Source organism: Olea europaea, chromosome 9 (assembly GCF_002742605.1).
Source record: "Olea europaea var. sylvestris chromosome 9, O_europaea_v1, whole genome shotgun sequence".
Classification (NCBI taxonomy): domain Eukaryota; kingdom Viridiplantae; phylum Streptophyta; class Magnoliopsida; order Lamiales; family Oleaceae; genus Olea; species Olea europaea.
The window spans coordinates 7674726-7691967 of record NC_036245.1 but is presented as its reverse complement, the minus strand read 5'-3'; the positions used below and the strand labels follow the sequence as shown (position 1 = coordinate 7691967).

At 32.5% G+C, this 17242-nt stretch overlaps 1 long non-coding RNA gene across 3 annotated transcripts; it reads left to right on the top strand.

The window, feature by feature from the left end:
• Positions 1–11136: 11136 nt before the first annotated feature.
• On the top strand, positions 11137–12983 carry LOC111399544. Of its 3 annotated transcripts, none has more exons than XR_002703729.1 (3): positions 11137–11424; positions 11657–11850; positions 12356–12983. It is a non-coding gene; the product is annotated as an uncharacterized LOC111399544 (long non-coding RNA). The 3 variants fall into 3 exon arrangements; XR_002703730.1 differs by having other exon boundaries at positions 11657–12492; positions 12661–12983; XR_002703728.1 differs by having other exon boundaries at positions 11657–12983.
• Positions 12984–17242: the final 4259 nt, after the last annotated feature.

Sequence of the window (17242 nt, the reverse complement as noted above, 5' to 3'; positions counted from 1 at the left end):
TAAAGATGAAATGAAATTTCAAAATTACATAGAGATGTATATGTGGAGTCAATTGATTTTGAATTGTTTGACAAGTGCAAATCATACATGTTTGGCATAATTACCGAATCTTCTTTTACTTGAAAAGGAATAAGTCTACATGACTATTGGCACAATACATAATGATGTAAATGAACCTATGTCAATTAATGTCATATTAAGTTTCTCTTATGTCATCAATTATCATATATACTTGATGAAATTCAAGCATAAAATTCTTGAAAGGTTCAAAGGATTCAATCTAGAAGTAGATAAACAAATAGATAAGGATACCCTCACATTAATATCCAATCGAAGTGAAAATATTTTAAAGATAACTATTTTAAAGAATGAGATTCTCTTGCAGTGGACTCCTCCATATACACTGCAGCATAGTGGTGTATCTAAAAGGAGAAATCGTTAACTATTAGATATAGTGCGATTAATAACAAGCCATGCAAATCTCCCAAAATCATTTTGGGGTCATGCACAGTATGCAACATACTAAATTATGTCACATCTAAGTTGGTTAACAGAATTCCATACGAGTTATTGAAAGGCAATAGTCCCAATTTATTTCATATGAAAGTTTGGGGCCATGACGCTTATTTGAAGTGCCTTAAATCGGATAAGTTTGAGACTGAATCCGATAAATATATATTTGTAGGATATTCAAAAAAGATATTTGAATATAAATTCTATTATCAGGAAGAAAGTCCTCGTCTCACGATATATCGTCTTCTAAGAGAAAATGTTTACTCTAGGGGAGGACCGTGGGAGCAAAATAGAATTTGAAAGAGTTCAAGAGTCCACAAATATAGTTAACCAAGTAGATGAATCTGAGTTTGATCCCATATCTGATGTGGGACATACTCTTGATCAAGAAATAGAGACTCTTGAGGACATGTCAGCTCTGTGTGAATCTAGTAGGATCATTCGACCTTCAAGAAGGTTCAAATCAATGATTACTAATTAGACATTGCAGATATAGGATGATGAACATACAAATTGCACAAAAAAACGAAGTCAAGTGTTGACTTAAAAGAGATAGCAAGAGGTCATAAAACCCGAAATGAACTCGATGTATATGAACAAGGTTTGGACCTTGGTTGACCCTCCCGATGGGATAAAACCCATGGGTTGTGAATGGTTTATAAGAAAATGGTCAAGATGGATGGGAATATCAGTACATGCTAAAAGTTTATTCGAATTTTGATTGCATTAGTTGCATACAATGACTATGGGGCTAAAACAATTCTCTTGAAGTTGAAATTTTCGATTTGATGAAAAAATCAAAATGTTTGATTTTATCAAATAAGAAGACGAATTGTGTGTTTACAAGAAAATAGTGGGAGCATTGTCGCATTCCTAATATTATACGAAACGACGTCTCTATATTTCAATCGTTGAGAATAACGGTTGTTAAATGATTTATTCATAAACGATATGGGGAAGCAACTTGATCTATAGAGATAGATCTAGAAGATTGCTTAACTCATCTCAATCTATATAGATAAAATCTTGAGAAGATTTTATATGGAGAAATTCGTTTATTCTTAAACGACGTGTTGGAAAGGTTCCAAACATGGAATAATCGTTGATTCAATAGCGAAAACCTAATACATAATTGCTTCAGAGGCAGCAAAGAGTTGCAATGTGGATCAAGATGTTCATTAATGATCTTGGAGTAGTTCCTAATATTGTTGATCACATACCATTGTATTGTGATAACCATAGAGCCATCGAGAAAGCGAAGGAACTAAGGTCTCATCAATGATCCAAACATGTATTAAGACGGTATAATCTCATCAGAGAGTTAGTACAAAGAAATAACGTAAAGAGAAGAATGAATTCTCACATTTGACAATATTGCAGATCCATTGACAAAGAATTGTCGTAGTATAAACATGATCGTCATGTAGACTCTTATGATATTGGATACATAAGTGATTGGATCTAGTACAAGTGGAAGTTTGTAAGTGTCATGCCCTAGGTCGAATCAACCTTGGACATAAATACCTTTAATATATAATTAATGCGATTTAATGGAAAATATATTATTTAATTAATAGACAATTAAATTAAATAATAGAATTCGTAGATTCAAATCTTCATAATTTGTTAATCACAAGGAGTCATGATTGTGAGATATAAATTATATATGATTGAATCTTAAATCGTCCCTAGTCATAGGTAATAACGGGATACGAATATCGTTATTACGAATAGATCATCACGTGTGGCATTTCTTATTTGTGAAGTAAATAGCTGATTTCACAAGTTAAAGTGTGTTGACTCTTGAATGACCACGTGGATGTTTTGTTATAGAACAAAACATTGGATACCCTAGAGGTTCCACATGGATAACTATTTGAGTTTTAGTGGTTATTCTCTAACGTTCAGTAGTGGGATTGGTCCTTTGACTTGAGGTCGTCATAGTAACTTATATGAGGACATTCATTTTTTACGGTGTTGAATGTTGCTCTACCAAGCCTCTAATATGGCATCGGTCGGGTATGTCAAGAATCGTATGAAGGTTGTGAATGACTAATAGATGATTCGTCACTCTTAGATCGTAAGGGGTTATGATCTACATTTCATTCAATCAAGTTGATAACGAAATCCTTGGCAAAGGTGTACTCATAAGTCGAAAAGGAGTTTTCCACTTATATTGACTTAATAATGGAGTGAAAGATATGATCAATAATCCAGATTGACACACTTCTATATCTCGTAATTGATCAAATCATATTAACGAAGGGGTTATAGTTTCACAGTAAACAAACCAGTTTGTTTTTGTCATACCACGTGACATTTTCCATCACATGTGTTGCCTGACACATTGCTGGATATCAATCTGGGATGGCGAGTGTGAATTGGTGATAAATTAAAAGGGTGTTTTAATTTATCAATTATTATTAGATCAAAATAATGTTTCACGTTGTTAGGCATCGTGATCGGGAACTTGATGGATTGCACACAAAAGAGAATTGGAAGATTGTAATTTGTCAATTAATTAATTTAACAAGTATTGGATAAATTAATTAATTGGGTTGGTTATTTATAGGCCTAAGTTAATTAATAGGATTAATTAATTCACGGACCGGATTAAACTAAATGGATTAATTAAATATTGGACCGGGACACGCCAAACCCATTTGGGCTTATATGAATAACTTATTAGGGTTTACAATTTTGTAGAGAATTCGTTACTCTTACTAGCACAAGAAGAAAACTCAAACACTCCAACCCTATAATGTCAGAGATAAACCAAAAGCTTTTGCGTTAAGAATTAACTATACAACAGGGCAACATGAGAGAAGTAAACAATACCACAGGCCAGTGATTGCATCAAACATTTTCTCATCAGCTGTCCGCGCCTTACCAATAGCTCCAAATAACTTGGAAATTAATTCTCCATCATCTTTTTTAGTGGCAGCCCCGGGCACGTAATGTGTATATGTAATCAGATTTGTAAAACCATCACGTATGCACATCTTTGTGTAGTAGCCAAAAAAAGAATGAATAAAATAAATAAATAAAGTAAAAAACTCAAACTCAGATTTAACGGAGTGGCGGAAAGGAAAATCTTGAAATAGTCTGACAGATAATTGGGATTTGTGGCAGAACGCCGGGGGAGGGGAAGAGTATCCATGAGGAAAAAGTACTTGACGATAAAACTTTCCTAGATCCAAAATGAAACTCAAAAATGATGTTGTTTGCCATTTATTTTCTCTTATTAACGATCACAATAACAATGAGGATCCAGTATGCAAGTCTATCATGATGTGATTTTAATTTAAGTGAAGCCCCAAGTTTTCAGGCGTACCATTAACTCTGGAATTGTTAATTAATATTAGGCATTTTACAAGTCACAAGGCAAAGACAGGAGAGACATAACTGGTATACCAGATAGGGGATAATCCAACATCGAAGTTCATCTAGGACGGAGCTTGACTGCTTACTGTTAACTATTGACAATCAATGATCGTAATAGTCCAATTGTTTATTAAAATTTGATTAAAAAAATACTAAAAGTTATTCAATATTTATGTAAATGCACTAGAACGTAAAATTATACACATGAAAATGTAATTCAATACAACCCAAAATACTAAAAAAAAATATACGATACAACCTTACTCTATAACTATAAACTTTGAGCATTGCTTTCTATGCGGTCTCATATTTTGAGAACGTCGCAATATTGCCTCGTTCTCAAGCTTTCTTAAAATATCTTTCTCCACGTAAACCACCAAATTGTCATTCAACTAGTCATCTTCCATATTGCTGCGCAAGTCACTCTTGATTAGATTCATAGCAGAAAAATACCCTTTCAAAATGCCCCAATTTATTTTTCGTTTAGAATTGATTAAAAAAAGAGTACTGGTAAGTTGAATTGAGCCCAACATCTTCTCAATTAACTTTTTTTGCTTACCCTAATTTCCTAAACATATTTTCTCAAATCAATAATCATAACTCATAAAACATAAATTATTAATTATAAATCACAATTCTCCGTGACATCTCATAAAACATAAATCATAACTCGTAAATAATAATAAAAACATTGCCTTTTATGTGAATGTGATTACTTATTAATAAGACTAATAACACAGTTACACAAATTACAGAGAGCATTCAACAATCAACAAGTCAAGTAGAAGTAGTAAAAAAAAAAAAACAGAGAGAGAGAGAGGAGTGTAAGAGAAATAAACTCACAGTCATCACTCACCAATGACCATGGTATTGTATCTGAGTAGTGTCAATATCCGACACGCCATCGAAGTATTCATACAACACAAGTTAGCATGCCATCTTTATTTATTCAAGAACACATATACTTTTTTACAAGTCCAAAAACGATGGTTAAGATGGACTGGAGTCGTAATATTAGGTATGAAGGATTGGCTTTGAATTCTCGTTCATTCACTTAAAATATGATTATGTAATAGCACCAATTGGACCTTTTTTGTTGTACCTCCACCTTGCCACCTGTTTTGGAGACTTTGTAGCCTCCTTCTTTTCTTCTACACCAAATTAATGGTTTGCAGGTGACCCGTGCTTGGAAGTCGTTCGTGGTGGTGGAACTCAAGAAAATTACTTTGTAATAATTTCTACTTTGTGAATTTTTTGGGATTTTCGACGGTTATTGTTAAAAACGTATATATTTAATTCAAAGTCATGAGATATAAGGTTTTTTGTAAGTATCAACTTTTATTTGTATATGGTATAGTATGATTATTGATTTAAAAATTTTTTTTTTTTAACATCATGTTATTATTTCTCTTTAGGTCTAACATTTCTCACGTAGTAAGTTCAGTCACACTTGAATCCAGTAATAACGATAATGGAGTAAAATCATTCCATGACTGGTACAATCGAAAGCAATGAACCGTACAGCTCTATTTTAGTGACAGATATCTAGAACAAGTTTACTGTTATATGTACTAAACATATTGAGGTGCCAGGGGGATTTCTCAGTATTAGGGTGAAAATGGGGCACATTCCTTATTGAAGCCAAGATCATACGATAATCTAAAATAAATCTATGCATTCATAATAGTCGGCAAATTCAGAAATTACAGCAACTTTCCGAAGATTTTTCTTAATACCTCTACTTCACTACAACAAAATTTCGATTTCACGACAAAATATTTTGTGATATACAAAAATTTGCCGCAATAAACGATTTCGCACAACAAATTTTTAAAGTTTGTCGTGAAGATTGTTACGAAAATTATAAGTACCAAAAAATATACGGCGACATGAAAAGTTGTCATGAAATATGAGGAAGCACGACAAATAATAAAGATTGTTGTAAAAAACATTAGAGAAGTAGGGCGCCAAAATATTTTTTTGTGGGAAACTTATTCCGACAAACTTTTTATTTCTTGCAACAAAGTGCTTGTGATGAGAAAGGGTATATTTTTTAATATTTACAAATAACAATATCTTTAATAAAAGTTATATGAATTTTATTAAAGATATTGTTATTTGCCTCTTCTATAGGTCACGTTATGGCTGTGCCATGAAAGTCGATAAAAAAAGAAATACCCCAATCCGAGTTGCCTACTTAAAAAAATTTTAAAAAAATAATCACTTTTTCACTATTCATTTGTGTTATTGTTTTCACACAGAAAGTGGTTTACATTATAGATGAACGGTATTTGATTACTGTTAACTTGGCCCATTAGAACTAGGCCCAAACTGTTGTCTATTAAAAATTTGTTGCAATAAGTGGTTTGCATTATAGATGAACTACATTTGATTACTGTATATTTTGCGATATACGAAAAGTTGTTGCAATAAGTGATTTAGCGCAACACATTTTTAAAGTTTGTCGCAAAGATTGTTACGAGAATTATAAGTGCCAAAAAATATAAGGCGACATGCAAAGTTGTCGTGAAATATAAGAAAGCGTGACAAATAATAAACATTGTCATAAAAAACATTAGAGAAGTAAGGCGTCAAAATATTTTTTGGTGGGAAACTTATGGCGACAAACTTTTTATTTCTTGCAACAAAGTGTTTGTGATGCAAAAGGGTATATTTTTTTGCGACAAGGAATATTTGTTGCTAAAAAATCTATACATTGAGGAAAAAATCGCTACAAAAAAACTATTTTTACAACAGATAAAAAACGTTACCGTATGTCTTTCGCAATGTTCATCGGTATCTTGGTGGCTCTAATGTTGTCATTGAATAGAAGGATAAGGCAATGACGGTTGCACTTTGCAAAAGGCATTAAATATGTGTTGTTGTTAAATTTTTGCAATGTTCTTAGTTCCTTGCTTTTATTGTATTTTGCAACTTTTTGGCTTGTTGTCTTAAATACTTTTTGCAATGGTCAATGACTGTTATGTTTAATTTTTTTCAAACAATATGGTGGAAAAAATCATTACCCAAAACATAAGGTGTCATAAAAATTGTTGTGATATTTAAAAATGTGAGACAAATTAAAAAGATTGTCTCTGAAAAATATGATCAAAGTAAGACACTAAAATATTCTTCGGCAGGAAACTATGGCGACAAACTTTTATTTCTTGTAATGGAGTACTTATTTTTTCATCTACCTAAGGGCAGCATTTTAATATGCAATATAATTTTTTTTTTTTAGTTTTTATTATTTCTGACCAAGAGGAAAATTATGTTGTTTTTATTATTTACATATAACAATATGTTTAATATATGTTATATGAATTGTTGCTGAAGCTCTCTTGAAAGATCTTCAAATCGGTGATTTTCGGGCTTAATCCAACGTACATTTCTCCACCAACAACCTGTCCAATTGGCTCCAAACTGCAACCAATCTAATTCACTTCGATTGTTATTCAATCTCACCCTTGTAGAATAAGAAAAGATGATGATTTGCAGCCACAAAGGCTAGGAGAAGACACCACAAAAGTATACTATGAAGGGACCACCAATTGCACACTTTAAATAAGCGTTTTGGACACTTCTAGAGGCAATTTTTCACACACAAAGGGGGGCAGCCGGGATTCCACTTTTTCTCAAACAAAACATCACTAGAAAGTGGCTAGTGTTATAGCCATATATATACTCTAGGGTTAGGCTTTAAGTTGGACCTTTAAAGAGGTAAACGGGTCAAGATTCAAGCCATCCAAGAGGGAATATAATTGGGCCGGGTGTAGTTTATGAACTTGGTTGTTGGACTTATTTCATTCATTGGCCTATGCTTATGAAATAATATTAACCCACGTTAACATCATAACCAGGGATTTATTGGGTATTAAAAAATCCAACATGAATTTTATTAAAAATACTGTTATTTGCTTCTTCTATAGGTCAGGTTAAGGTTGTAGCATAAAAATAAAAAAAAAATAAAAAAAATATACCACAGCCCACTTTCCCTACTTAAAAAATTTGAAAAAAAATTAAGGGAAAAATACATAACTACAATATTTAAGTATATGGTTTCCCATTTAACAAACTTTCAAAAATATTTCAAAAATCAGGTAATAAATTACAATAATATATTACATATATTTATAACATATTATTATGTGTAAAATTTAGGAAAACCAATTCCACCAAATTCTCCCACTTCACGAATTCCCTCTCTTTACAAATGTCCCAATCCACCATACCCACTCCCATCAACCATAATTCCGTGTTGATGAGAGGTTAGAGGAGCGATTTCAGTGCTGTGGATCTTTGGGCGGCAACGGTGGAGATAGTGTTGAAGGTGAGGACTGAATGGAAGAACGGAAGACCAAATCTTAATCGTTTTGCCATTGTCATTGCTCAAAATCTAGGGTTTTAATTTCTTTCGTTTTCCCATATACCCTTTTTCTTTCTTTAGCTATAGAGTGAGAGAGACAAATTGTGACTGTCAACCTTGCCGAAGGGATTTTTCGGTAAGTGTGATGACCGTGCCTTTTTTGGATAAGAAGTAAGCGATGCAAATCCAATGACTCCACCACCGCAAACCTCTACTTTTTAAGGTGAATTTGGGGTATAATGAGAGATGATGCGGACAAGGAGCAACAGATTGAAACTAATTTGGGAGATAATTTGTGAAATTGCTGTGGGAATTGAAAATGAGCCAAACGGTGAAGCTACGGTGACGTTGTAATTAGCATTTTATCGGGTTGTTGGTTTTAGCAATGGAGCACATGAACTGTGTAGTCACTCCTTTCTCTCTCTTTTTTTTCTTCCATTCCCATTTTTGTTCTCTATTCTCTGCTACCCATTCTGAGCCTGTACCAAATGGAGGAAATGGTTCTAAGTGGATGCTGCATATTAGAGCACTAACTCCAATTTTGCCAAGGAAGCCCCTCATTTTCTATTCTATAAAACATTTGGTCAATAACTTTCAATAATAAATAAGTAAATCCTCAAATTTCTATCTTATGGTAAAGGATTAGCAAGTGATACTCTAAACTTAAAATGGAAGGGAATTGTGTGATGTATGACTAATAGAAATAGTATGATTTTTGACAAGGAAAATTAGTGAACATGATTGATTAATTGTATAATTTGTAATTAATAAATATGATCATGTTTATCGTAATAAATAATTATGTGATTATTATGTCTTAAATTTGATTTTTATATGATTAGGTATCTTATAACATTTGATATTTGTAACTAGGAATGTGTAATTTGTTATTGTTTGTAATCAAGTTTGTGTAAGTTATTATGTTTGTGACTAGATATGTGTAAACTATTATTGCTTGTGATGAATGTTGTTTTCAGTGTGACTGTCTGTGATCAGGTTTATCTTAACTTTGATTGTATGTGACCAGGTATTTTTTAAATGTGCTGCCTGTGACCGGGTTTATCTTAACTTTGATTGTATGTGACCTAGTATTTCTTAAATGTGATTGTCCGTGACTTGATCTTTCTTATATATAGCTATTTATGATATGATCTATCTTAACTTTGACTATATGTGACTAGCGTCTTCTTGACAATGACTGTATGTAACTATGCTTGTGTTAACATTGTTTTGTGATATGAAATATGGACAATGACTTTTCTGTGACCAATTTTTTTGTTAATTGCAACTACTTGTGACCTTCTATGTAATTACAATGACTCTCTGTAATCAAGTTTTTGTTATTTTTAATTATCTATGACAAAGTATTTTTTTCATCGTGAATGTTCGTGACTTGTAATACGTTCATCATTATATGTTATCTGACTACGACCAATAGTTCTTTGATTGCAATTTATATTACTCAGAGACCTATTTTAGGCTATAACATATTTACAAGTCACAAATTAATTGGTCACAAATCACAAATTTCATAGATCACAATTTATCTCACAATCACAAAATATAAAATTAATCGGTTAAATTTATTTCTTGACTATGATTTATCGAATTAATTGATCACGACTTATTTTTTAATCACAAATTTTATATATCACAACTTTTTACCAGTTACGAAGAAACAAATTGCAGGTCACAAATACAAATGTAGTTATAAATTACATGTTTTTAGGTTACAATATTTATTGGTCACAATTTATTCATTTTATTGGTCCAAAATTACTCAATAGTTGGTTACAGTCTCTCTTCAAACCACCCATACCATCCCACTACCACCGTCACCGCCAAAGAACATTGATATCATTTAAAGTTATACCAATTTTATTCTGCCCAAAATAATAAAAAATAATAATAGCCATAAAAATCGAGTAAAATGTAATTTCTAAACTAAATACAGTCAATTTTATGTTGATCACCGTATAATTAATTCACTCAAATTTATTCGTAGAGAATTCCCATCATCTCTCACAATTCAAGCCCGCCCCCAATTCATGCCTGCCAAATCACTAAAATTCATTCCATTTACAATTGTAGCCATTGCACCAGCAACAGTAATGACATCTTGTTACTTCATTTTGCAGTGCAGTGTGAGAGTTTGTCTGAACCATTCTTCACATGCTTCTCCTCAAACTTTAAAGGAAATTAGGGATTATAAATTCAAGTTCATTATTATGTAAAAAGACACAGTCAAATAGTAATTCAATCTACCAATTTTGTTGCAATCCGAAAAAAAAAAATCAATGATAAGCCAACTGATTTCTTAATCCAGACTGTGAGCACTCCCAATGGTGAATCTGGAAGGGAAGAAGTAGATGATGAATCGCCTCCACTTCGACTAGATATACCGTTGGATCTTGTAGGAGCAATGGCACTCATGACTTGTTAGTGCCCAAGGGATGAGTGGAAAGGGTTGGAAGAGTATTCGAAACAAGGCTGTTAGATATAGAGAGAGAAAGATATAGACAGAAATTGAGATGATATTGTGCTTAATATCCATTAGGCTAGGTGGGTTTCCACCGAGTAAATTGCTAAACCATCATTAAAATATATTTTTATATAAATAAAAATATAATTAACACCTGATTTTTGAATAAAATTTGTAAAAACCTGATTTATGATAATGTAATCTTAAACCCATGTTTCCCGGTAATTTTCTCAAAAAGTAATCCCCTTTTCACTATTCATTTGTGTTGTTGTTTACACACTGAAAGTGGTTTGCATTATAGATGAACTACATTTGATTACTGTTTACTTGGCCCATTAGTACTAGGCCCGAACTGTTGTTTATTAATTCATTCACTTTTGTCCATCTCTTCTCTGCTTTTTTGACCTAGAAATTTTTTCTTCTACCACAAACACTAGAGAAAGATAAACAACACAAATCGCATGTGAAGTGGAAGTGATGATGGTAGAACCCGGCAAAATACTGCTTGGGCACAAGATGGACATGGCGGCAGTGTTCTATGACATGTTGTGAGAGAGTAAGTCTATGGTTGAGGAAATCGTGGCTAAGATGCTTGCCATCAAGAAAGAAGCCCAACCAAAAACACGGCTCCGGGAAATTCATCACTCAAATTCTCGTTAATGTCATAACCCTCCAACAGGTGTTTCCCTATTTATGCGCTTGTGTGAGTGTTCAAATAGTATATTAAGTTTCTTTACCGTTTGTCAGGTTGTGATTTTTTTAACTTTTTTTGTGACGTATTGAATATAAATGTAAATGATTTTTGATTAAAAGTAGCATCAACTTCGGGGTTTCTAGGAGAATTTTGAAGAAATAGTTTTTAATTATGAGTAGAACCTAGGGATTTTATTTTTTTCTTACTCTTTTTCCAGATGTAATTATTTTCGGCCTGCACAACAATGGAGATTTAATAATGACAGGGGCATAGGAGGTACAAGTGTAAGGGAATTTCTTTGATTTGCCGTGTTAAACAAATTGCACAATTAATTCATTATATTTTACTTGTTGAAATGATGAACTAGAGCATAAGCACAGGAAATGTGGGATGAGATCAGTTTGTGTGAAGGTAATTTACTTCCCTAATTTAAGCTCTGGTTTTGTGCATATGCACAGGAGTGTGCTTAATTGCTGATCTGTGTAACTTCTAATTTGAACTTTGTATCTCCTATTTGTTCTATCAAATTCATTGATGCCATCTTTGCTTTTCCTTCTCTTTTTATTTTTTCGCTGGGTGGTTCTTAGAAGGATACAAGCTCCTTAATGATGATTATTTTGATTAGATTAAGAAAATTTGTATTCATGCGTTTCATTTTTGAGCAGGAGTACAAATATTATGTGAATTGAAAGAGAAGCAGATGGTGGTTTAATTCTTTGTAAATAGCCATCTCTCACTACATTAAGTAATACTAATTTTTTACCATACTTATTCGTTATTTGATAATTTGATTTTTGAAAATTTGTTTTCCTCTGCTCTATTCAGGTGATGAATTTCCGGTTTTCGAATTTTCAGGAATTCTTTTTCATATTCCATGCAGAAGTTTTAAGGCATTTTATTTGTAAAAAATGTGCAGGAAACAAAATTAAGTCATTTATGGATGTCTGGCTTCTTGGTGATGGATTTGGAGCCACTAATGGAATGAAGAGAAATAATCTCATTTGGGTTGTTTCAACAATGCAAGTTCAAGTGGATTGATCATTATCCGATCTGGTATTGAACTACACTATATTAACATATATATTCAAATGACACTAGCACTCAATTTCTGAGGAATGTGTGTAATAGAAAATGAAGTGGGCATTCTTATTTTTAACCTAAAAAAGATTAAATTTGGACATTTGTTTCATAACAATGTTGCATGTGTCAACCGGGGTGAAGTAATGGAGATGGACTCATGGGTTAGAGGAAGGTTACACGCTTGGTCCTGGGGTAAGCAATGGACTGGTAAGAAAGCTTGTGTTTTGCTTTATTTTCTCAAACTCAAACAAGATAAAAGGGCCGAAAGATTTACATCATTAGCGGCAAAAGTTCTGTTGAATGCTACGGCTGAATCTTACAAATAATAAGAAACTTCTGTGGATAGAAACTGTTTAATGCATTATGTTATCAGTTCTTTTGTAATAGTTTGAGCGTACAAACTAAGAAAATATGAATTCTTGCTCTCTCGTTTATTCTTTATTGGATGAAGATATTAGAAATTATATTACTTTTTATTCAAAATGGATTTAATTATTTTCTCTCTCATTTATTACTTAATGGAAAAGAGATATCAGAAATTATATTACTCATTACTCAAATTTCGAATTTTTACCTTACGAGAGAGTAAAGAAGTTCATCTCAATAGCCAAGGATGAAGGTGCCACCATCATGTGTGTTGTTGAATACCGTTAAGTGAAATTCCTTAATCATAGCCTATGGCAAGTTTGTGAATTAGCTTATAAGGATATTGACCTAACTTTATGATTGATTTGCAACATTTAAAGAAGGGCTACTTCGTCAAACCTGCCATAATAACATATGTAAAGACCTCCGTCTTTCTAGTGCAATGTTATTTCTTCAATCATTCTAGTCCTACTTTTTTTTTCTGGTTTGATGAACCACTCTAAGTAGTTCGACCTTGAAATTAATAGCAGTATATTTGTATTTACTTTTATTTTGGAGGTAATTAAGTCTATAAATAATACCTTGGTCTATATTTATTTTGTTGACAATAATATGAAAATTTTAATGTATTTTGGAATTATTTTTATTGAATTATTGTACATTGAAGCATTATTTTTAATGAGTCATGAGTTATTTTTAATGAAGTTACATTTTCAAATAAATGTGTACCAAAGTAACAACTCTAATGCAATGCAAGAGCTTGAATATTATCATATTTGAAAGTATTATGTAATCAATATCTATTGTTGCAAAATAAATTCAGCCACTTGCACATGTTATGTAAACAAATATCTATTGTCACAAGTTGTGGCTTAACTCACAAAACATGGTTTGACAACCTACCGTGTCTCAAGATTGGAATTTAGTATTCAACACAATGAACAACTTCAACAGTGCAAAATCAAATCAAACTCTACCTATTACATGCATAACTCGACGTGTGTGTAGTGTAAACTTATGAAAACATGTAAACTCATGATTGATTCAACTCCCATCCCATAGTGGTCAAGTATTTCCTTTCTTCACTCGAGAGATATACATCCCCAAACTTATTCTTTTCACTCATTTTTTTCGGGGCCTGTTGAACTTTGAACCCTTACCCCTCTCTGAGTTTGGTACCATCACAAGTTCACACTTCAACAAGTAGAGATTCTCCTGTTTTTGATTGCTTCAACCATTAGGGCTAAACTAAGCAATTTATGCTGCTGGTGTAGCCACTTTAGCCTCCAGTTCTGCTCTGCCAACTGCTTCCACTCAAGTTCCAACATTTTTCTAGTTCTTCCTAAAACTCTATCACTTTTGAGATGATCCAACAAATGGTTATTTCTGCTTTATCTGCCTTAGGTATATTAGGTAATGCATCCACTTCTCCTTTTTCTTTTTTGTTAGACTCATGTGCCTCTAACCATATGATTTATGATCCTTTGTTACTTAATAACTTCAGACCATATACTGGATCTCACTGTATATACATTGCCGATGATAACACTCTTCCTATCTTGTTCATGAGTGATGTATAACTAGATTTGCCTCATTTTTTTTTAGTCTCTCCTAGTTTATCAACTAATTTTATATCTGATGGTCAAGCCGTCGATAACAATTGCACTATATCTTTTCCTTCTTTTGGCTGTCTTGTGTAGGATCAGTTGTTTGAGCAGACAATCATTAGGAGGTTGTGGTTCACTACCATTCTTTCATGAAAATCTCAACTTCGGCCCCCATCGATAAGGCTAAGTTGGCTGTTCTGGACTCAAATCATCCACTCTACTGCCCTTAGGAGTTAGACACGTACACGAAATCCTCAAAAATCATCCAAGAACTTGAAGATCCATACAAGTTCAAAACACTTTACAAAAAGCACTGACAATTAATACAAATACCATAATGCCCATTGAAACCACCAATTCAAGTTTACACATTAAAGATTCCTCCAAGATTAAAACTTTTCCCTGACCCATCAAGAGTTGCTGCTTACCATCCAGATTCACCAACAAAAAATTACATTTCCCCTTTATAGCTGTAGAAGCCCGAAAATAAAATGAAATTAGACTATTATGTTGTGATGATCTAGTACCACGAGCGCATCTCATTCAAGAAACGAGTTGTGGAAGCTCAAACCATTTAAGATTTGAAAGCCCAAGCTATAAATTAATTAAAAGCCCAACAATTTAAGAGATTAAGTTTAAATAAATTTGATTACAAAAATTTAATGAATAACTGGGTTGCCCCAATGGTCATCTACATGGTATTTCATATAGGCAACCCATGTTCGAATCACCATGTAGATGTTTTTATAAAACTTTTTTTTAGGCTTGAAAACTCTTTAAATTCTTAGTTAAAGATCTAATTTAACAAACTTGTAATAATACAACTCCCCCCATTTAGTTTTTCATTAAAAAGAAAGTTTATAAGAAGTGGAAGGTCACATTTTCACTACATCCTTCGTTAAATCCGAATTTCATCTTATTTTCTCTCAAAAAAATATATTTTATTCAATTTAAGCTAAGGGAATAACAAGGTGAGAAGAAGAAAGGCTTTCTACACATTTGTTCTTTGATATCCAAGAAAATTCAAGGTAGGTTGAGGTGCTCGTGTTATTTCATTTGAAAATTTGATTTTTGGTTAAAAGTTGAATGAAATGGTACCTCTGCGTACGGTGCTTCGGCACTACTATAATTTGAATGATCATTTTTCGGCTCTACGTGTTATGATAATGCTACAGATATCGGATTTTGTCGGAAATCCATCTACGTGCGACGGTATGAATCCATGGTTCGAATTTTCTAATTTGATTATGAAATGCACCAATGATATCTATTGAGTTTCAAACTCATGGGTTAAATCACTTCTTACAGGATGATTTTGTTCTTTTGTTGGGCATACGGATGATGGTGGTTGAAGATGCAATTTGACATAAAAAAATCGGTGAATTAACAACTTTAAATTGATTATGAAATATTTGTGTTTCCTATTAATTACTTTTCTATGAACTTCGTATATGAAACTATTTTTACTAACATTTTCTTATGAATAGGTTATGTTTAAAAATATATATATGTGATCTAGAATTTACTTACGAAACACCGTTGACAAAAAAAATGTCAACTAGTTAATGTTACTATTTTCTTTGAAATTTTAGTTTCTTCTCAGATTTTAAAAATTCATAACTAATTTGTTACTTCAAATTTTTGAACAAATAAATGGTGTTTGATAGCCTCATAAGTTAGCTACTGAATAAGCTTAGAATCATGTCAATCCGATGTCGGTAAAATTTTATAAGTCACTTTAAGTACACATAGTGTTGCTGTTTTTTTGAAAATTCCAGTTTCTTCCATTGAACTTAAAAATTCGTGACTTAATCGTTACTTGGGATTTTTGGACAAAACCAGTGGGATCTGAATAAACTCAAAATCATGTCAATGCAATATCTATGGAATTTTATATGCCACCTTAAGTATGTTGTGCTGGGTTACTTCCCAAATCTAGTCGCTGTGAGGTTTTGAAAAATATTTTAACATTTCATATGTCGCTGATGAAAGCTGAATTTTGAATATGTTATATTATGAGAAGTTCCCTACTTTCTATTAAAGTTTCGTGAAGTTTCGACCTAGATTACTATGTAAACGAGTTTACTTTAAAACTTACTGCGCAAAAAAAACAACAACATTTATTTATAAATTCTTGCCTAGAATTTCACGTAACAAAAAAGTATTTATGCATGGATGTCACCTGAAGACATTAGGAATTTGTTTCTTTTGTATTGAGTTATGTTGTCATTTATTGTTCTTTTAAAAAAAAATTATTCTTAAACTAATTCTTTATAATTTTTCTCTAAAAGTTTAGCTATTTTTTTTTAAGTTTACGGCTAAAAGTACAGTTTATCTAGCGACGTTCCAGTCCTTGCGGGTCGGGGCATTACAATAGCCACTTCAGTAGCTCTCTAATTCTTCAGAACTCATACCTCAAAATCATGTAGAGAACTAACAAAAAACACGCATACTCATGTCTGAAGGAAACAATTATCAATCCCGTTCAACCTAATCTACCATTAATACATAGTTCTTGGCAGGTAAAGTTACATTGTTCGGTACTCAAACTGTTCCATGAAATTCTGAGAGATCAATCAAATCCCAGAAAAATAAAACCCAACAAAGCTGGAAATTAAAATCCAAAACCCAGTAAAATAAACATCAACTTACTCAAGAAGTTTGGAGTTTTAAAATACATATCGAAATCCCATATCAAGGAAAAAAGAAAATGAATCCCCAACCAAGCTTGTGACAAAAAAAAAGGGGGG